Source organism: Nicotiana tomentosiformis, chromosome 7, assembly GCF_000390325.3.
Source record: "Nicotiana tomentosiformis chromosome 7, ASM39032v3, whole genome shotgun sequence".
In the NCBI taxonomy this organism is placed as follows: Eukaryota; Viridiplantae; Streptophyta; class Magnoliopsida; order Solanales; family Solanaceae; genus Nicotiana; species Nicotiana tomentosiformis.
The window spans coordinates 124,215,670-124,238,123 of record NC_090818.1 but is presented as its reverse complement, the minus strand read 5'-3'; the positions used below and the strand labels follow the sequence as shown (position 1 = coordinate 124,238,123).

The window sequence follows — 22,454 nt, the reverse complement described above, 5'->3', positions numbered from 1 at the left end:
TTCTCCCAATAGATCATCCATGGCGCTGAAATAGGAGGAAATTTGATAGGAAGGTAGAAAATGGGCTTGCACCTAATCCTTTAACAGGCTATGAAGCACTTATACAATTACAAGGCTTGGAAAATATTAGTTATGGGAAGGGAAAAAGGCAAAAACGTGATTTTCCAAAAAATGCTTACAATTGGAGGAAGAAAAGTATTTTTTTTTCAATTGCTTTATTGGATGACATTGATAGAGAAGTAGGTGATGGGGAAAGAGATATTATTAATTACTGTGGTTTAATCATGAGGAGAACTATCTCATTCCGGGATGGGAATTAGAAAAAGATTATTTCAAAATATGGAGAAACAATGTGGTTAAAGGTTAAGGTAACAAGTTTTTTTGCAATATTGTGTTGACTTCAAATTACATGATTTATTATTGTAGTTAAAATCAATATAATATTATATTTATATATGTTCAGGATAAGTTTGAAGTTCTTGGCGGTGTGCGAGCGCATGTGTTGCAAGACTTTGTCATCAGTAATATGCAAAGGCTTTTTAGAGCATGGAAAGCTCGATTGAGCATGCACTACTCTCGCCAAGTTGCTGATGGAAATATATTATCTCATCGACCTGAAGATGTTGAGCTTGAGGACTAAAAATACCTAGTAGAGTATTTTGGAAGATCTGAATTTAAGGTAACTTAATAATTGTAATAACTCGGCCAGTCGTTTTGAGTGTATTAGCCCCGATCCCCTAGTTATTGATTTTTCCGTATCTGTTTCTACTTATGTGACTTGCCGGGTAGTTTTATTTTTGGTTTCAGAGTATTTTGGGACACTTAGTCCCTAAAATGAAAGCTTACGTCTTAGGATTTTGACTGTAGTCGAAATTATGTGAAGACGACCCCGGAATAGAGTTTTGTTGGTTTCGGTAGATCCGTTGGGTGATTTTGGACTTAGGAGCGTGTTCGGACTGTGAATCTGAGGTCTGTAGCTAATTAGGCTTGAAATGGCGAAAGTCAAATTTTTGGAAAGTTTGACCGGGGGGTTGACTTTTTGATATCGGGGTCAGATTTCAATTCCGAAAGTTGGAGTAGGTCCATAATATTGAATAAGACTTGTGTGAAAAATTTGAGGTCAATCGGACGTGGTTTGATATGATTCGGTATCGTTTGTAGAATTTGAAAATTTCGAAGTTCATTAAGTTTGGATTGGAGGGTGATCCGTATTTTTATTGTTGTTTGACGTGTTTTGAGGGCTCGACTAAGTTCATATGGTGTTTTAGGACTTGTTGGTATATTTGGTTGAGGTCCCGGGAGCCTCGGAGTATTTCGGATGCTTAACGGTTTGAATTTGGACTTAGGCAAATGGCTGAAGGTTTCTGATATCTCATGGTTTCGCACCTGCGGTGGGGAGACTGCAGGTGCGCACTCGCACGTGCGGGTGAAGGAGTGCAGAAGCGGGAATGGAGGAGATGGCCAGGGGTCATAGGTGTGAGAGAATTTCCACATCTGCGAGCCCGCAGATGCGCTTGAAGCTCCGCAGATGCGGAGAGTGAGCTGGTGGGGGGGAGGGGGGAGGGGGAGACCGCAGAAACGGACCCTTGTCCGCAGGTGCGCACACGCAGGTGTGACCTCTTGCTCGTAGATGCGGACCCAGACTCTTAAGTCATTTCCGCATCTGCGAGGGAAATTCTGCAAGTGCGGCGTCGCAGGTGCGACAGTATGTCCGCAGATGCGGAAGAACTGGGCAGAAAATGGAATTTCGAGGGTTTGATTCCCATTTCGATTTTGGGACTTTGAGAGCTCGGTGTGAGGCGATATTTCGAGGTTTCTTCGAGAAGATTGTTGGGGTAATTGATTCTAACTCGGATTGGACTATATTTCATGAATCTATTACTATTTTCATCATCTAATTAGGGATTTAAGTTGTAAATTTGGGAAAAAATGGTAGAAACTTCATAGGCTAAAATTTTGAGTTTTGGAAGGTGATTTGAGGTTGGATTCGAGAAATTCTTGTATGGTTGCACTCGCGAGGGGATGGGTGTTCGTATTTTGTGACTTTTGTCGGATTTCGAGACGTGGGCTGGGTTGAGCCTATTTCGGATTTTGGCTTACAATTTCATATTTTTCTTGTGGAATTGATTCTTTTAGCCTATATTAATTATATCGTACTGCTTGTGGCTAGATTCGGGGTGTTTGGAGATTGATTCGAGGGGAAAAGGCATTGCGGAGTAGGATTTTACGCGGTTTGAGGTAAGTAATAATTTTAAATCTGGTCTTGAGAGTATGAAACCCCGGATTATTTGATTACGTTAGTATTTTGGAGGTGACGCACATGCTAGGTGAAGGGTGTTGATACCCAATTCTTTTCTATATATTTTATATATATATATATATATATATATATATATATATATATATATATATATATATATATATATATATATATATATATATATATATTTTCAAAATAGTATATTTGCATTATCATTTAGTTTATAAACCTATACAAGTTTTTTTCATAATTTTCTTTAATTTATTTAAAGGTTTTAAATCAATTTCTTTCTGCATTTTATTGTATAAATATCCAATAATTATCCTTCAAATTATTTTTATGATGATTTAATCATCCAAACTTATTATTTATACTAACATGTATGTTTTTAAATATTTTACTGCATTTTTTATAATTATATTTGCATTTTTTTGGCTAATTGCATATTTTTGCAATAATAGCCCATATTCATGTATAATTACATTATTTATGCAAAAAATTACTTTTTATATTTTAGTACACAAATAATATTTTTTTATTCATTAATTACTTTTATAAATTATTTTTGCTAAAATGTTGTGTATTTAAAAACTAACCCCACTTTTAAACCTATTTTCAGACTAAATAATGGCCCAAAACACCTAATACACTAGCCCAATAACCCCAACCCAAAACCAATAACCCAATCTCACAACCCGATCGCGACCCATCCAAATAAATCCAACCCAACCCCCTTTTAATCGCGGCCGTTGATATCTGAGATCAACGGCCCATATCACACCCTCTCTTTTAATTATTCCAAACACCCGACCCTAATCCCCATTTCTCACTCCCTTCTTCCTCTCCCAAGAACCCTAGCCGCCGCCTCCTAAATCTTCTCCTAATCCCACCTAATATGGGATTTCATGGCTATTACTTACCATACTCGACCCCCTTCTAGTACTGGCTACTCTCCAATAGTGCTTGCCTAAACATGGCAAGCAGATCTCATCAAAATCGAACCAAAATTAGTTCAAATCCCTAATTTTTGAATGTTATTCCGTCTATGTTCATCCTATGCTACTGTGAGTCCAAATATTTGTTTATATTCTGTTGGTTCTTATCAATTTCTACACTATATAAACCCCTCCCCCTCCCCCTTTTGAAAGAGACTTTGGAATCGATATAATCTCACTAGATTTAAAGTTCTACTCTATTATTTCTTTATCATTTCGTTCTATATTTTGGTTTTTAGCCGGCTGAAAGCCAAGGCCAAAAATTCTGGGTTCTTGCTTCTTGCTGATATTCATAACGCTGTGGACTTTCATTCTTTTTGTTTTTGCATTAACTGGTGAGTTACCAAACCTTTGTCATTTTATTCCTATTTACCTGTCATCAGCATATGTTTTCACTTCTAACGAATGTGGTTTAATGCATTTCTGGGCTGTTCTCGTGTGCAATTCTGACTGTCTTACTTTAATTTTAGGCTTTTCTAACCTTAATTCCATTACGTTTATAGTTTGAGACATGTTTAGACCTGATTTGAGCTAATTGATTTCTTTTTTTTAAGTCTGCCTAGCCTATGTGTTACTGATGTTTAAAACCTTTGCACTTTAGCCATCTCTTTAGTGTTTAAATTTGCTATTGACCCTGTTACTTGAACATGCTTTCGTATCCCTTTTTATGGATTAGATGACTAAGCATAAATATATTCACTAAGTGTCTAGCATAAGTCTGTTTGTGAACTTGCTGTGATGACATATAGCATGTTTGATCCTGTATGCTTCTACCATGTCTGGACTTCCCAATAGTTGCCTTAATTTGTTCTCATTCTGTTAAGTTCTGTTGCCAATTGATATGATCCCTTCTTGGGACACTAGCATCTACACTTAGCATAATCTGAACCTTTTTCTTACTATGAGTTTGTGCACATCAATCTTACAAACCTGTCTTGTTAGTATATGCATTATGTGTTGAACTTGTTTTTCTGAAACTTTGTTAAGTCTGTTCTCAAAACCTAAGAATGTTTTACTACTTGTTCCATGTGCTCAACTTGAATCTGCTTGTATCCCTCAGTGCTGTCCCTTAACCTTAGTCTATTCCCTTACTGCCTGGTCTCTTTTGAGTTCTTATTCTTAGTCGGCTGAAAGCCAAGGCTACTTAGGTTCTATCATTTGACCTCCCTAGTGTGAGCACTGCTCGGGGTCCAATTGAGACCCTTGTGAACTCTGACACACTAGGACTTGGTCTCTAGTCATTCTCTGATTTTCCTCTATCAACTTCCCTAGTGTGAGCACTGCCCTGGGTTTTTGAAGCCATTGGGAACTCTGACATACTAGGGTCATGGTTCTAATTGCTCGACTCTGTTTTTCACCAACTGGCTGAATCAATTGGTTTCTGGCTGCCTTATGTAAATAAAGATATAACTTCTAGACTGTTGTGAACTATGGGGACTTGAGAATGAAGGCCTAGCCTGGCTGGGTATATCGTTGGGCCTATTGTAGGCTCACTATATTTATTTTACTCTGTAATTTATGTCATTCATTGGGTCTGTAATAATGTTGTAATAATAATTGGGGTATTAGTAAAATTGGGAAAAAGGGGGTTTATCTTAATACTTGCATTGAAACTGGTAGAAATCCTGCCTATAGGTGTTTTACTTTGCTCAAATATGTTCTGCTATTGTGTGTGTTAGATGACCTGCCTATAGGTGTTTACTTTGCTCAAATATTTTCTGCAACTGTGTGTGTTAGATAACCTGCCTATAGGTATTTAATTTGTTTGACATATTTTGCTTCCACATACTAGAAACCATGTCTATACGAAATTAAATGACCAATGTCTCAATGTGCATTACAGCATACTCATTAGGCGCTATAGGATTCTGTTAATTTACATGCTACCTAATCTGCAATTTAAAAATCTTTCCTATAGGTCTTAATTATTGATTATAGAAATCATGCCTATAGGATCTAAAATCAGCCTTAATTGTGACTATAGAAATCATGCTTGTAGGATCTAATATCAGTCTTAATTATTGATTTTCTTGCTCGTTTCCTTTAAGTGCTAATGTTGAACTTTCAACACTGTGTCATTGTCACTATTAGGAAGCATGCCAATAGGATCCAACTAAGCAGTTCTGAATATTCTTCTGCAATTATCATTGCTAATTACCGTGTAAATCACCTAGATATCATGTCTATAGGTTCGATCGTTTTTAACCTATAATCAGCAGGAAGACTGTGTAGTCGCTTAGAAATTGTATCTAAAATGGTATCTTGCTCTGAAACTGTCTGCAAGCTTGAATCCAGAATCACATAGAGATCATGTCTACAGAATTCAATAACTTTAATTTGTCTAAAATCTGCAACTGTCAAATGCCTAACTTGTTTACGTACATTTGTTGCCTAAGTGTGGAGGCTAACTTGAGCCCTTATTTGTTTATACATGAGAGTCCAATTTGTTTTGTATGTCGCCTAGTTTTCTCATTTTTGAGCCACCTAAGTTAAGTCTAGAACCATCCAAGATAGAGGTCCAAATGCCTCATGGACTATAAGTATGGGACGGGTAGTGCACGCATAAGGCACGATTTAGAATCAATTAGTATGCTTTAGGTAAACAATTTAAAGATAGTAATCGGGTAGCAGGAGATGATAGTCTGTGCCCGCTGAATAATACGAGTAACACCCCACCTCGAGGGAGTTACGAAGTATTATTTATGTTGTACAGGGTGATCCTTTAGGCTAAAAAATTTAGGACACCCCACCTTGTTTTAAAATCAATTATTTTGTTTATTTTCCCAACTTTGTCTTTTCTCTTTATTTGGACTAATTCATATAATTCGAGATCGGCCGTATAACGACCTGACTTATCGTTTTAAGAATTAATGCCTCATTCAGTGACTTAAGGTCTCGAGAAGTTTTGCAATATGTATTATGACCCGCGGGTGTGGTCGAGTTGAATTACTGAAGATTCAGAATTAAATTAAAAGAACAATCCCTATTTAGAAGCTTAAATGTAAAGAGTGGACCGGAGAGTTGACTTTTGAGCAAACTGCTATGGAATAGAATTTTGATGATGCCAATAGCTTCGTATGGAGATTATGGACTTAGGAGCGTGTCCGAAAAATTATTTGGAGGTCTGTAGTGGAATTAGGCTTGAAATGGCGAAAGATGAATTTTTGGGAAGTTTGACCGGGGGGTTGACTTTTTGATATCGGGGTCGGAATCCGATTCTAGAAATTGGAATAGCTTTGTTGTGCCATTTCTGACTTGTGTGCAAAATTTGAGGTCATTCGGACGTGGTATGGGAGGTTTCGACATCATTTGTGGAATTCGAAAATTTCTAAGTTCATTAGGCTTGAATCCGTGTGTAATTCAAATTTTTGGTGTTGTTGAAGGTGATTTGAAGGTTCGACTAAGTTCATATGATGTTATGGGACGCTTTGGTATGTTTGGTTGAGGTCCTGAGGACCTCGGGTGTGTTTCAGATCATTTTGGGCTACTTTGGATGCTAATTTGCTGATATCTGGTGTTGTTCTTCGCGTTCGCGAGGAGCCTCTCGCGTTCGCGAAGAAGGATTTGACCTCTGGGATTTTGTTCTTCGCATTCGCGAAGAAGGAAATATCTGTTGCAATAGTCTGATTTTGGAGGCTCATATCGCGCAATCTATAAGGAATTTGGAGATGATCCAAAAATGAAAGTTGTAGCCCTTTGTGTCTAGTATTCAGAAAGGTAAAACATTTGTCATTTGGAGTTGTGTACCAAAGGTTATGGTGGATATACTACAGGCTATCTGGGAAGAGTTTGGAAATCTCTGTTGCACAGGGATGACTTTGGAAGCTTATATCTCGCAATCTATAAGGATTGAGGAAATGATTAACAGATAAAACTTATAGTCCTTTGAATCTAGTTTCCAGAAAGTTAAACTATTTGTCATTTGGAGTTTTGTACAAAACGTTATGCCCATTATACTAGAGGCTATCTGAGAAGAGTTTGAAAATGGTTTTTGGAGAATTTGTTCATCGCGAACGCGAGGGAAGGGTCGCGAACGCGAAGAACAAATCCCTGGGCAGCAGAATAAAGTTCAAATTCGTGTCATTCTTCCATTTTTGGACCAAGGAAGCTCGGGTGAGGTGATATTTTGAGAGTGTTTCAAGGAAAAAGTTGGGGTAAGAATTCCTAACTTGATTTTAGTTAAATTACATGAATCTACTATTGTTTTTATCACTAAATTAGTGAATTGGGTTGAAAAATGTAGAAAACCCTCTTGGTTTAAATTTAAGATTTGGAGGTCGATTTGTTATTGAAATTCGATAAAATTGGTATGGTTGAACTCGTATCGGAATGGCTGTTCGGATTTCATGAAACTTATGTCAGGTTCCGAGAGGCGGGTCCCGCATTGACTTTTGTTGACTTTTTAGAATAAATTTTAAGTTGGTGTTTTATTATCCGGAATTATTTTCGATGAATTTTAATGAAGTGGTACAATTAATTTGGATAGATTTGAGCCGTCCAGAGGTCAATTCAAGCAAGAAGGCAATTTTGAAATATCGGCATAACTTCAAAAAGGTAAGTATCTTGCCTAACCTCGAGTGGGGGAATTACCCCTTAGGCATTGAGTCTTATGTGGAAATTGTGTGATTTGAAAGCCGTGTACGCGAAGTGACGAGTACGTACTAAGGCTTATATATACAAATTTTATTGGTTTAAAGTTTTAGGCATTCTTATGTATTAAATTATATAATTGTTGGCATTAGTAAATCCTTGAATTATCACGCCTCATTCCTTATTTGTCAAGTTTGTATTTTATTTAATAACTTGGTGTTATTGTCATTTGGATTTTATGTGAATTACGTGTGTTTGTTGATTTGATATTTTTCTTGGAATTAAATTCATGATGGAATCCTTATATGCAAAAGTTTATTAAAAAAGTTTAAATTGAGGATTTAATATAATTATCAAGAATTTGGATTAATGAAGGCGTTTCCCTATACTGAGTATTTTTTACCTCTGTTGATTGTTTTGAGGTTTTATATACGTTGTGTGGAGCCTTGGGCTATTTGTTGAGAAATTTATTGATTTTGCTACATATTTGGAACTTGATTGTGGTCAGTGAAAAATTGTGATATGAATTGTTGTATTGTGTGTGGATTCAACACTCTCCTTGACATTATTTATGCTTCCTATCTTGCTTGTTAATAATATACATGTGCTTGGTGAGGAAGAGTGTAAAGCACGAAGGGTGATGCCGTGCCATTTGAATTATATTATCATGTGAGGGAGAGTGTAAAGCACGAAGGGTGATGCCGAGCCATTGAGAATGTAAAAGCACGAAGGGTGATGTCGTGCCGTTTCATTTATATTATCAGGTGAGGATGAGAGTAAAAGCACGAAGGGTGATGCCATGCCGTTTCATTTATATTATCAGTTGAGGATGAGAGTAAAAGCACGAAGGGTGATGCCGTGCAATTATTTTTTTATTATCATACACTCATGGCACGAAGGGTGTTTCCGTGCAGGAGAGGACGAGAGACATACATTATATTGTGATATCGTTTTGTTGTGTATACATTCATGCCTTTATCTTGAGATGTTATTGTGCATCTTTATTTTCTATGTGACTTGTAGTCGTTGTTGCTTCCTGTGTGCCTCCACTTTATTTCTTTTATTGTTATTGGCATTTCTCCCACCTAGTTGGTACTGTTATATATATGCACGGTGAGAAAGATATAAATATACGAAGGGTGTTACCGTGCCAATTGATTTGATCTACATATATGTATTGGGTGAGAATGAGCAAGTGCACGAAGGTATTGCCGTGCCATTTGATATGATATGTTGAATATATTTCTCACGCCAGGAAAGTTAAATGAGGTGTTACAAGGTGACTTTTATTTGAAAGAATTATATTTGAAAGATAATTACTTGAACGAAGTATATTTGAAAGATATTTACTTGAAAGAATTATATTTGAAGGATATTTACTTGAAAGAATTATATTTGAAGGATATTTACTTGAAAGAATTATATTAGAAGGATATTTATTGAAAGAATTATATTAAAAAGATAGTTACTTGAAAGAAGTATATTTGAAAGATATTTACTTGAAAGAATTATATTTGAAAGATATTTATTTGAAAGAATTATTTTCAAAAAATATTTATTTGAAAGAATTATAATGAAAGGATATTTATTTGAACGAAGTATATTCGAAATATATATTTATTGAAAAGGATTATATTCTACAGACTTTTATTGAAAAACTTATAGATAAAAGATGTATATTGAAAGAACTTGATTAATTGGTTGTACCTGTGTTTATTATTCATTTGTGTAATATTTTACGGTATTCCTGTTGCCTTGCTGTTTAAATCACTAGTTGATTTATGTTGCTATCACTGCTATTTGTTTTCTATTATTTTGTATATCATATTGCACAGGTTATTAGATTAGTGAGTGTCTTGACTGTACCTTGTCTCTACTCCACTGAGGTTAGTCTTGATACTTACTAGGTACCGACAGTGGTGTACTCATACTACACTTCTGTTTATTTTTGTGCAGAGCTAGGTATTGGAGATATCGGACTCGGACAAAGTTAGAGTGGGATCGCAAGGATTCAAGGTAGAGCTGCTTGGTCGTCGCAGTTCCTTGGAGTCTTTCCATTTGATTGTACTGTTATTTATTATTCAAATAGTATTGAGTATTCGATACTTGCAATCATTTCATATATTCAGTTAGAGTTCGTGACTCAGTACTACCAGTCTTGGGAGGTTTTTAAAATTATTTCCACTTTTGGTTTCGACACGTGTATTAAATTATATCTTTATAAAAAAAATGGCTTGAATTATGATTATAATCGGCTTAGTTAGTTTTAGAGACTAAGTGCCATCACGACACTTGTGGTGAGATTTTAGGGTCGTGACATGCTGGGACCCACAGTTGGACCTCGAGGAGTGCCTAACACCTTCTCCTCAAGGTAATTTGAGACCTTACCCTATCTTTGGTGACGCAGACTGGTTAAACCAGTGTTACCTGCAAATAGGTGCCCTAATGCACCTCAAACCCATTAGGTGGCGACTCTTTTTTTTTAAAACACCCTTCCTTTAGGAAGAGTTGTCACGACGTCGAAGCCCGACTTTCGCGAGAAAGAAAGGGGCGCGACAGCATGGAGACTCTGCTGGGGACATTTTTAGGCTCTTACCATAGAAAACATGATCTATATGAATTAGTCTTCTTTGATGAATGTGTTCCTTGTTCTTTATCGTTACATGAACATCCCGCTTCCATTTTCCCTTTTTATGACTACATGCACACCTTTTCCCCTATTTCCCTCTATTTTGAATTTATATTAATATGCAAATCTTTGCTTAATTTGGTTACAATGTGCGTTTTCCTTTATTTTCTAGTCATGTTCACTTGCTCCGAATTATTTTTAAATTTTCTACATCATGCCTCTCCTTACCCCTACCCCCTCGCTTGCTTTATTGCAATTCTTTTACATTGCGCGAACTAACTTCTTCCTTGTTTTCCTTTCTTTTTATGTCTTTACGCTCCATTTAATACTGCATTTATTGTCTTCATCATGCAAAATACTTGACAACGTGTTGTTTTATCTTTAGATAAAGCATGCTCCATATAATATTCCACTCGTGCGTAACTAATACCATAGCGGCGCTTGATGAGTGTCCGCGCTCTTTCTAAATCACCCTTTTAAATTTGAAAAGGCTTATTTGCGGTAAAATTAGTCGATCAGCAGTACAATCGACGGTTCCGTGCCTTCCCCTCTCAAGTTGTCCACTTGAGGGTACCGGTCTAGACTCTTCTAGAAACCCCCACTCTAATATTAACTGTGCATGCATCATGTCTAAACCTAGTATGGGTTAAAACGCTATCCACATAATAACTCTCTAAGGCAAGCCTTGTCCAAAGCCCGCGGGGATTTCCTTAAATCCCAATGGGTACAATCATGATACGTGCATTATTTGGAGAAAACATGCCGATATGCTAATCATTAATGTGTAAATAGTCGAATCCGGAGGTGGAAATGGCTAACTTTATTTATTTTGCAGAAATGAGGCACGAAGTCCCCAAGTTTAGCATGGTTCGAAGTATCCCACCTTTGTTGCTAGATTGGTGGAAAAATCTCTTGCCAAGTGACAAAAACCATGTGAAAAGAGTTCTCGAGAATTTACCTTCTTTGTTAGATATTCAGCCGAACAATGTGTTAATTGAGGCTGCCACCATGTTCTGGGATGAGAAGAGGTCCGTCTTCCGTTTTGGTGATATAGAAATGACTCCTCTTCTAGAGGAAATAGGAGGCTTCGCTGGGCTCCCATGGGATAGCCCTGACTTGTTGGTACCAGAAAACCGTACTTCTCGAGGTTTCCTAAAAATGATGGGTTTCAGAAAAAATGATGAGTTAGTCTGTCTGAAGAAATCTTTCATACCGTTCGACTTCCTTTACGAGCGTTATGGTCACAACAAGTCATATCATCTTTACCATGATGAATTTGCCATCTCTTCTTTGGGTTGGACTCGCCGCCGAGTTTTTGTTTTCATTGTCTATTTTCTGGGGATGCTGATATTCCCGATACAAAGAGAAAGAATCCACACTCGCCTAGCTATGATCACTAAGATTCTAATGGAAGGAATTGAGGGGCAAACTTACACTATTGTCCCAATGATCGTGGCTGAGATGTACCGAGCCTTAGACCGTTGCAAAAAGAGATATAGGCATTTCGAGGGTTGCAATCTATTGCTACAAATATGGTTGTTGGAACACCTTCAGAGAGGATAATACCATCAAGAATTTCCGCGACAACCATGGAACGACCACATAGCTTTTACCATCCGAAGAGAATGACTTGTATCCCAGATAGGTTTGCACAACCGGAAAACGCTGTGAGCTAGGTATATTTCATTAACAATTTGACTGATGACAAGGTACATTGGATGTTCGAGTGGTTCCCTAGCAGTGAATTCATCATCAGGTCGAGAGATCTTCCTCATCTAGTGCTAGTCGGATTAAGGGGAATCTATCTTTATGCTTTTATCAGAGTCATGAGGCAAGCTGGGAGAAAAAAGGTTATACCACCAGTTTCCAAAATGGTTCATTACAAAGTAGACTTCCAAGGGAATGCCATTCCATTCAAGTTCGAGGCACAACATATGTGGCATCAAAAGATTATTGTGGAGAAAGATAACATCGAGCCAGAAAGGTATTATGTCGGTCATGTGTAATTATACCTATCATGGTTGGTCGATGACATAGAAGGAGAGGTCAAGCCAGGGGTTGATTTGAGAAATAAGGTCATAGACTACGCTGCTGAAGCACAAGTCAAATACATGAGGTTGCGCAAAAGGGTCTTTAAATCCGAGGCCAGGCATTTGGAATAACATAAAGTGGACATAGAAGCAATCAATGAATGGAGAGAAATAGCTACTAAATCAATAGAAATGTTGGAGTATTTGGAGCAGGGTTTGATGGAACTTGAGGGAAAGATGAGGAAAAGGGTCTCGGATTGTCAGAACGCAGAGGGCAATGAAGGAGGACATCTAGCAAGGGCGTATCTGCTGTTGGACATGTGCGACCTGGGGAATCTGATTGACGGGGCTAAGAAGGCCAAGCTTGGAGAAGGTCCCTCTAGGACCAAGTAGATTAGGAATGATGTTTTCTAGATTCATTTTAGAATTTGATTGTAATAAGGCAAATGACACTAGTGACTATTTATAATTATTGTCATTTTAGTAGAGATTTGGTCTATTTATAATATTACTGAAATGACGCAGTTATCGGCATTGAGTTTTCTCCAAAGCTATATGTCGCTAGGCCTACCTCGGGCACGATGAGGTCCCCAAATTAGGACGCGAATTTATAATTCTGCAATACGTGTTTAAATATCGTAAATATCCTTTTAATACTCCTTACTGACTTGTTTACCTTTTGTTTTTTCTTTTCTTTGTTTATTCCCATCCCCTAAGGTTGGTTTGTGCAGATTGGCATCATTGACATATCATACCAGATCTAGAGGTCCTCCACCATCTCCCCCTCCAAGTGATCCTAAGAAAAAAGGAAAGGCTAAGATGGATGATCTGAGCGGTATCAGGAAAGACAACGCTACACATGTAGAGAATGTTGAGACTTCGGATGGTCGGAGTACTCCAGCACAGAATGGCTTGGTTTTGCAATTAGAGCAAAAGATACTGGAGTTATAAGGGGAACTTGAATAGGTCCGTAACTGGGCAAACCTTTCCCTCACCCTGAATGTTCCCGACATCAACCAACAAAACACCAAAAACCCAATACCTCCTCAAAACACACAAAACCAGCACCACCAAAATCCTCCCGCACCTCATCAATACGCCACACTTCCCTAAAATCCTAATCCTCCACCAGTACCAACTTCTCCACAGCACCAACATCATCCAACCCAGTACCCACAAACTACTACCTACCACACTCCTCAGAATCCACCACATCTTACTCCTGACCCGCAAAACTCAACCAATGACCACCATTACGCCCAGATTCCCAGAGTCCACCAAAGTAATCCCATATATGTGGAAATCTTACCCCACACCCCACAACAGACCCTATACATACCCGAATCCGCCGAGAAGGACCTGCTCATCAAGAACATGGCGGAGGAACTTAAGAAGCTTACGAGTCGAGTCCAAGGTGTCGAAGGTGGTAAAGGCATCGAAGGTTTGAACTATGTGGATTTATGCATTCAACCGGACGTAGAATTGCCAGAGGGTTACAAACCTCCTATGTTCGAAATGTTCGACGGAACAAGTGATCCAAAGGTACATCTAAGGACGTATTGCGAGAAGCTCGTAGGGGTTGGTAAATATGAAAGAATCCGCATGAAGCTATTCATGAGGAGCCTCACCGGAGATGCCCTATCCTGATACATCAGTCAAAATCCAAAGAAGTGGATTAATTGGGTAAGCATGGCATCAGATTTCATGGATCAGTTCAGATTCAACATAGAGAATGCACTAGACGTCTTCTATATCCAGAATCTTAAGAAGAAACCGATAGAAACTTATCGCGAGTATGCTACTCGATGGAGATCAGAGGCTACAAAAGTAAGGCCAACATTGGAAGAATAACAAATGAACAAGTTCTTTGTCCGGCCCAGGATCGGTAATATTATGAGAGATTGATGGTTATTGAAAACAATAAATTCTCCGACATCATCAAATTGGGAGAAAGAATAGAAGAGGGAATCAAAACCGGGATGGTAACAAATTTCGAGGTACTCCAGGCTACGAACAAAGCCTTGCAGTCGGGGGTATATCTAAAAAGAAGGAAGTAGGGACTGTGATGGTAGCCCAAGGTCCAAAGTCTCCTTTCACATACCAAACACCTCCACCCACATATCAGCCTTCACCTCCTAGATATCAACAACCCGCTACAGCCTACCACACTTACAACACTCAACCAGCATATTACCACTCACCACCGGCCCGCCAAAACTACCAAAAACCCAGGCCAAATTTCGACCGTAGGCCGCCCAGACAATACACTCTTATTGCCGAACCTATTGACTAGTTGTATGAGAGATTGAAAGCTGTCGGTTATGTCACTCCCATTCCTACTGTCGCCATGGAAAATTCCTGTTAATGGGTCAACCTGAATAAGACATGTGCCCACTATTCGGGCATGAAGGGTGACACTATTGATGAATGCCGCACTCTAAAGGATAAGATCAAGACACTGATTGATACCAAAGTTATACAGGCAAAGGAGACTGTACCTAACGTCTGCAATAATCCCCTCCCGGATCACAGGGGCGAGGGGGTAAATGTGATAGAAACTGATGAAGAATGGGACTCGGAGGGGTCAATTAGACTCATTCGAGAAGGGGATAATCCTGAAACATCTCCAGTCACTCTCACACCTATCATGGTACAAACTCAGGAATCGATTAAAGTTGAGGTAGTTGCACCAACTCCGTTTGGGGTTGAAGTAACAACACCCTTCACTGTGATGGTAGCACCTACACCGTGTTATAAGCCTAATGCTATACTATGGGATTATGTTGCGGAAGTAAGAAGGAAAGAAAAGGGGGAAAAGAAAGAAACTAGTGGAGCACAAGGTATGACTAGAACTGGTAGGGTTTACACGCCCGAGCATTTGGGGGGAACAAGTAAATAAGCCGCTTCCAGGCAGCCCATCATTGAAATCAGCCTGGATGATCTTTGGAGAAAGGTGCAAGCAAGGGAGTATTCTGTGGTTGGTCATTTGAACAAAACCCCTGCTCAGATATCCATTTTATCACTGCTGCAAAACTCTGAGGCACTTAGGAATGCCCTGATGAAGGTGTTGAACGAAGCCTATGTACCCAATAACATTACCAGTGAGGAGATGTCCAATATGGTAGGACAAGTTTTGGAAAGCCACAAGATCACTTTTCATGAAGACGAGCTACCACCGGAAGGACTAAGTCACAACAGGGCACTATATATCACAGTGCAGTTTGAGGATAAGTTCATCGCCAGAGTCCTGATAGATGGGGGTTCAAGTCTTAACATATGTCCACTAACTACTCTAAAAATATTGGGTAAAGGCCTACACGAGATATAGGCAGGAATTATAAATGTGAAAGCATTTGATGGGTCTCAAAGGGACACAATTGGGGAAACCAACCTCAGCCTACAGACGGGCCCAACTTGGTTTGATGTTGAGTTTCAAGTGTTGAACATATCTGCTACCTACAACCTATTGTTGGGACGACCTTGGATACATACCGCTGGGGCTGTAGTATCTACTCTACATCAGGCTGTGAAGTTCGAATGGAAACATCAAGAGGTTATCATTCATGGAGACGGGAGTAACCCTATTTACACCAATCAAATTGTTCCGGTCATCGAGAATAGAAAGAAGTTGGGTGGAGAAACATACCATCACATCGAGCGCATCAACGTAATTGAAAAGGACAAATGGTGGAGCAATAAGATAGAAGGTATATTGACATGGACAGGGTGTGAGCCTGGCAAAGGTCTCGGTAAGAATCTCTAGGGGATCACCAAACCAATACAGCTAAAGCATCACGGCATAACTTTTTGGCTTGGGTATGAATACACCTGACACGAGTATCAGAATTGATCGCCACCATGGCGTGGTCCTTATTACCCTCTAGAGCAACTAGTACCATATTTGAGCCAGTCATTTCATCAAGCTGACATGATGTGGGAGTCCGAAGAAAATGAATTTCTAGCTGGTATAAGGAATCTGTTTCTGGATGATGAAGACATGGATTGCAGTGCGATAGTTGAGGAGGAGGAGGAGGAATTCCTCATTCAGATTGTGGAGAAGGGAGCTGTTCTCAAGAACTGGACTGCTGCACCATCAAGGGCCCGTCGAGTTCCTGGGTAGCCTGGCAATTAGCATCATTTATTTTAAAAGTAGTTTTATGAGCATTTAAGACATTTTCAGTATTTTGTTTTAAGAATGTTTTGTTTTGAAATAATTTCTCGGGTCATCGAGCCGTACCTGTTTGACGTTTTCAAGATTTACCTAATGCATTGTTATTTTTAGTATTTATTATCATTCTTTACGTTTTTCTCTACAACATTATTACCTATCCCGATGAACTTAAGACTGTGACATGTAATGAGACAATGCAACATAAAGATAGTGACTCGGAAGAAATAGAAGAAGGGGGTATAATACCTGAGGAAATTGTCAGAGAAGTGAAAAACTTTGAAAACAAGCCTAAGTCCAATTTGGAGGAGATTGAAACAGTTAATCTAGGAGACACCAAAATAGTCAAGGAAACATGTGTAAGCATTCACCTGTCACCATCAGAGAAAGAAGAATACACTCGTTTCCTGAAGGAATATGAGGATATCTTTGCATGGTCCTATGATGATATGACCGGTTTGAGCATCCATAGTGGCTCATAAACTACCTACCAACCCAATGTGTCCGCCGGTAAAGCAGAAGCTCAGAAAGTTCAAGCCAAATATGAGTTTGAAAATCAAAGAAGAAGTCACCAAGGAGATCAAAGCTAAGGTTCTCAGAGTGGTTGAATATCCAACTTGATTGGCTAACATCGTGCCAGTTCTGAAGAAGGATGGGAAAGTCAGAGTATGCGTAGATTATTGGGACCTAAACAAAGCAAGTCCCAAAGATGATTTCCCATTACCCAACATACACATACTGATCGACAACTACGCCAAGCATGAATTCCAATCCTTTGTGGATTGCTTTGCGGGATATCATCAGATCTGGATGGATGAAGAGGATGCCGAAAAGATAGCTTTTATTACACCGTGGGGGGTGTACTGCTATAAGATGATGTCATTTGGTCTGAAGAATGTTGGGCCACTTATATGAGGGCCATGACAACTATTTTCCACGACATGATACACAAGGAGATAAAGGTATATGTGGATGATGTCATCATCAAATCCAAGAAGAGTACATATCACATAGCAGACTTGAGGAAATTCTGATCGGCTTCGGAGGTACAATTTGAAATTGAATCCCGCAAAATGTGCCTTCGGGGTCCCCGCAGGAAAGTTATTAGGATTCATCATCAGCCACCGAGGAATTGAGCTAGACCCATCAAAGGTCAAAGCTATCCAGGATCTGCCTCCTCCAAAGAACAAGAAAGACGTGATGAGCTTCTTGGGACGTCTCAATTATATCAGCCGCTTCATAGCACAACCAACTGTAATATGTGAGCCGATTTTCAAAATGTTAAAGAAGGATGCCGCAACCAGTTGGACTGAAGACTACCCGAAAGCTTTTGACAAAATCAAAGAATATTTGTCCATACCGCTAGTCCTGGTCCCGCCAAAGCCTGGTAGACCGCTGCTACTCTATCTCTCCGTACTAGATGGGGTTTTCGATTGTGTCTTGGGACAACATGACAAGACGGGAAGGAACAAACATGCCATATATTATCTGAGTAAGAAGTTCACACCCTACGAAGCACGATAATCTCTACTGGAATGCACATGTTGTGCTTTGACCTGGATAGCCCAGAAACTGAGGCACTACTTCTGTGCCTATACCACGTATCTCATATAAAGGATTGGTCCTTTGAAGTACATCTTCCAGAAACCCATGCCTACAGGGAAACTAGCAAAATGGCAGATATTATTGAGTGAATTTGACATCGTCTATGTGACTCAGAAGGCGGTTAAGGGACAAGCATTATCAGATCATCTTGCGGAAAATCCTGTAGGAGGAGAATACGAACCACTAAAAACGTATTTTCTTGATGAAGAAGTATCATTCGTAGGAGACGATATCGCCGAAGCCTACGACAGGTGGAGAATGTTTTTCGATGAAGCCGCAAATTTCAAAGGAGTGGGTATTGGAGCCATTTTGGTATCAGAGACATGTCAACATTATCCGGTATCCGCAAAACTTAGATTTTCATGCACCAATAATATGGCAGAATATGAGGCTTGCATATTGGGGCTCAATTTGGCCGTTGACATGAATATCCAGGAATTACTAGTAATTGGTGATTCAGATCTTCTGGTACATCAGGTGCAAGGAGAATAGGCTACAAAAAATACCAAAATATTACCATATCTATATCATGTGCAAGAGATGATGAAGAGGTTCACAAAGATAGAGTTCAGACATGTCCCGAGAATCCAGAATGAGTTCGCAGATGCATTGGCCACTTTGTCCTCCATGATATAGCATCCGGATAAGAATTTCATTGACCCCATTCAAGTAAAGATTCATAATCAGCCAGCTTACTACGCTCATGTTGAAGAAGAAGCAGACGAAAATCTGTGGTTCCATGATATCAAGGAATACTTGGAAAAAGGGGAATACCCGGAGCATGCAAATCATGCCCAGAAACGCATGCTCCGAAGATTATCCAACCATTTCTTCTAAAGTGGAGGAACTCTATACAGAAGGACTCCAGACCTAGGGTTATTATGGTGTGTTGACGCCAAGGAAGCTTCCAAACTGCTTGAAGAGATACACTCTGGAACTTGCGGACCACACATGAATGGTTTCGTTTTAGCCAAGAATATACTGAGGGCAGGTTATTTTTGGATGACTATGGAAACAGACTGCATCAGGTATATCCAAAAATGTCATCAGTGCCAAATACATGCAGATATGATACAGGTACTGCCAAATAAGCTCAATGAAACAAGTGCACCTTGGCCTTTTGCCGCTTGGGGAATGGATGTCATTGGACCAATCGAGCCCTCCGCTTCAAATGGGCACATGTTCATTTTAGTGGCCATAGACTACTTCACAAAATGGGTCGAAGTTGCATCCTACAAAGCTATAACCAAGAAAGTCGTCGCAGATTTTGTCAGAGATCGTATTGTTTGCCGATTCGGGGTTCCAGAGTCCATCATCACCGACAATGCCACCAATCTCAACAGTGACCTAATGAAGTCTATGTGCGAAACCTTCAAAATCAAGCACAAGAATTCCATAGCATACATGCCTCAAATGAATGGAGTCGTGGAGGCCGCAAACAAGAATATAGAGAACATACTGAGGAAGATGGTAGATAACCACAAGCAATGGCATGAGAAGTTACCATTTGCCTTATTGGGGTACCGTACCACAGTCCGCACATCAACCGGGGCAACTCCCTATTTGCTGGTCTACGGTACCGAAGCTGTCATTCCTGCTGAGGTTGAAATTCCTTCTTTAAGAATTATACAAGAAGCTGAACTCAGTGATGCAGAATGGATAAGAAGCCGCTATCAGAATAGGATGTCCAGAGCTTTCAACAAAAGGGTCAAACCTAGACAGTTCGCACCGGGGCAGCTGGTACTAAAACGGATCTTCCCGCATCAAGATGAAGCCAAAGGGAAATTTTCGCCCAATTGTCAAGGGCCCTACATGGTTCACCGAGTACTAACAGGAGGAGCACTCATACTCGCAGAAATGGACGGAGAGGTTTGGCCAAAGCCTATCAATTCAGACGCAGTCAAGAGATATTATGTTTAGAATGTTCGCATTTCTTCATCTGATGTAATTGAACTACGCTCGACCTGATTCCCATTTAAGAGGGGATACGTAGGCAGCCCTGTGGGTTCGGTCACAATTCAATAAAATTTTTATTTTCCCCACAACCAAAAACTAGGGCAGAATTTTGAGGAGGACCCTTAAAATTCCGGAGCAAGTCTAGCCAACGTCACCATATGTAGAACGGTCAGAGAATCGCCTAAGTAAACTGGGGCAGAATTTTGAGGAGGACCCTCAAAATTCTAAGGAAGTCGCAATGTCTCTAAAAGTGTCACAGTCATTGGTTCATCTAATTTATCCGATATTACAAATAATAATGTATTTTAAATAACTACATTCATCATATGCACGCACATTTTCGAAAACTTTAATTTTATTAAACAACCAGATGCTACCCGTGGTAACTCAAGAAGGACTTCGATACAGAGCAAAGCAAAGCAGGCAGGCGGAGGTATGAATCAACCTTTCCCCGTAAAACTCACGATTGTCCTTTGGATGCATGAATAAGAAATATTCTCAAATTTGGGCATACCTCAGGATCACTATCTTCATAACGACAAAGCTGCCAAGCGCAAACACATTTCCAGCTAAGAAATACTTTGCTACTACTTATTATCTTTTCATTTCATGTGACTAAGCATTGTCTTTATTTTGCATGAGGCTAAGCCCTGCCTCCTTAATTGCATAAGGCTAAGCATTGCCTTCCCCTGCATGAGACTAAGCATTGTCTCTATTTTGCATGAGGCTAAGCCCTGCCTCCTCAATTGCATAAGGCTAAGCACTGCCTTCCCCTGCATGAGACTAAGCATTGTCTCCCGCTTGCATGAGGCTAAGCACTGCCTCCTCAATTGCATAAGGCTAAGCACTTCCTTCCCCTGCATGAGACTAAGCATTGTCTTCACCTTTGCATGAGGTTAAGCTCTGCCTTCTCAATTGCATAAGGCTAAGCACTTCCTTCCCCTGCATGAGACTAAGCATTGTCTCCACCTTTGCATGAGGTTAAGCCTCGCCTCCTCAATTGCATAAGGCTAAGCACTGCCTTCCCCTGCATGAGACTAAGCATTGTCTCCACCTTTGCATGAGGTTAAGCCCTGCCCCCTCAATTGCATAAGGCTAAGCACTGCTTTCCCCTGCATGAGATTAAGCATTGTCTCTATTTTGCATGAGGCTAAACCCTGCCTCCTCAATTGCATAAGGCTAAGCACTGCCTTCCCCTGCATGAGACTAAGCATTGTCTCCCGCTTGCATGAGACTAAGCCCTGCCTCCTCAATTGCATAAGGCTAAGCATTACCTTCGCCTGCACGAGACTAAGCATTGTCTCCCACTTGCATGAGGCTAAGCCCTGCCTCCTCTTGCATGAGACTAAGCATTATCTCCCATCTTGCATAAGGCTAAGCCCTGCTTCCTCCTTGCATGAGACTAAACATTGTCTCCCATTTCGCATGAGACTAAGCATTGCCTCCCTAGTCGTATAAGGCTAAGCTCTGCCCCCGATCTTACACAAGACTAAGCTCTGTCTTGTTTTGCTTCGCATAACCAAACATCATGTCTTTGCATCTCTTGGGCTAAAATACTGCCATTTTGTCTGAAGGCATCATCCTCATAGCCGGAAGACACCATTCCATGGCCTGAGGATCTCTCAATATCGCACATCATTATTCAAAGGTGTCATGGTTCAGAGACACCATTTTCATGGCCCGAGAACATCATTTCATGGCCTATGAATCCCTTATCACGCGATTCATGGCCCAGGACATCATGGTCTGAAAACATCATCCGCAATGTCCAAAGACAACTTTCATGGTCCAAAGGGAATTTGCATCATGTTTAAATTCTCGCAATAATCCATATATACTTGCATGCATTGTGTTTTAAGTTTTGCAGGTAATCTAGGAAGTAACTGTTCTCCTAACAGGAGCAATCTTCGCTCTGATTTCTGTTCAACGTTCACATCCTGCAATTATTTCAAACATAACCAACCACCGTCCGTTACCCATTACCATATGATAACCGTTCAAATATCCATAACCATTCCAAGGTACATCCATTCACAATTCTGATATCGTCCTATCCAGAAGAGCTTGTTCGTTCCTATAACAACTTCATAGGCTTATTCCACTGTTGGATCCAGAACTACACACAGCCTGATTCCCGTAAAACCAGGGATATGTAGGCAACTCAGAAACCGGAGTTCCTCCTATATTTTTCCAAATCACCCCATTCGTCAAAATCGGTCAT

At 39.8% G+C, this 22,454-nt stretch overlaps 1 long non-coding RNA gene across 2 annotated transcripts in view; it reads left to right on the top strand.

Moving 5' to 3' along the window:
* Positions 1-227: 227 nt before the first annotated feature.
* The window catches only part of LOC138895039 (uncharacterized), a 28,435-nt gene continuing 6,208 nt past the window's right edge, over positions 228-22,454 (top strand). The window contains exons 1-2 of one of the 2 annotated variants that reach the window (XR_011409243.1): positions 228-368; positions 464-679. This is a non-coding gene — a long non-coding RNA (uncharacterized lncRNA). The remainder of the gene's footprint in view (positions 369-463; positions 680-22,454) is intronic. The other variant, XR_011409244.1, reaches the window with a different exon arrangement.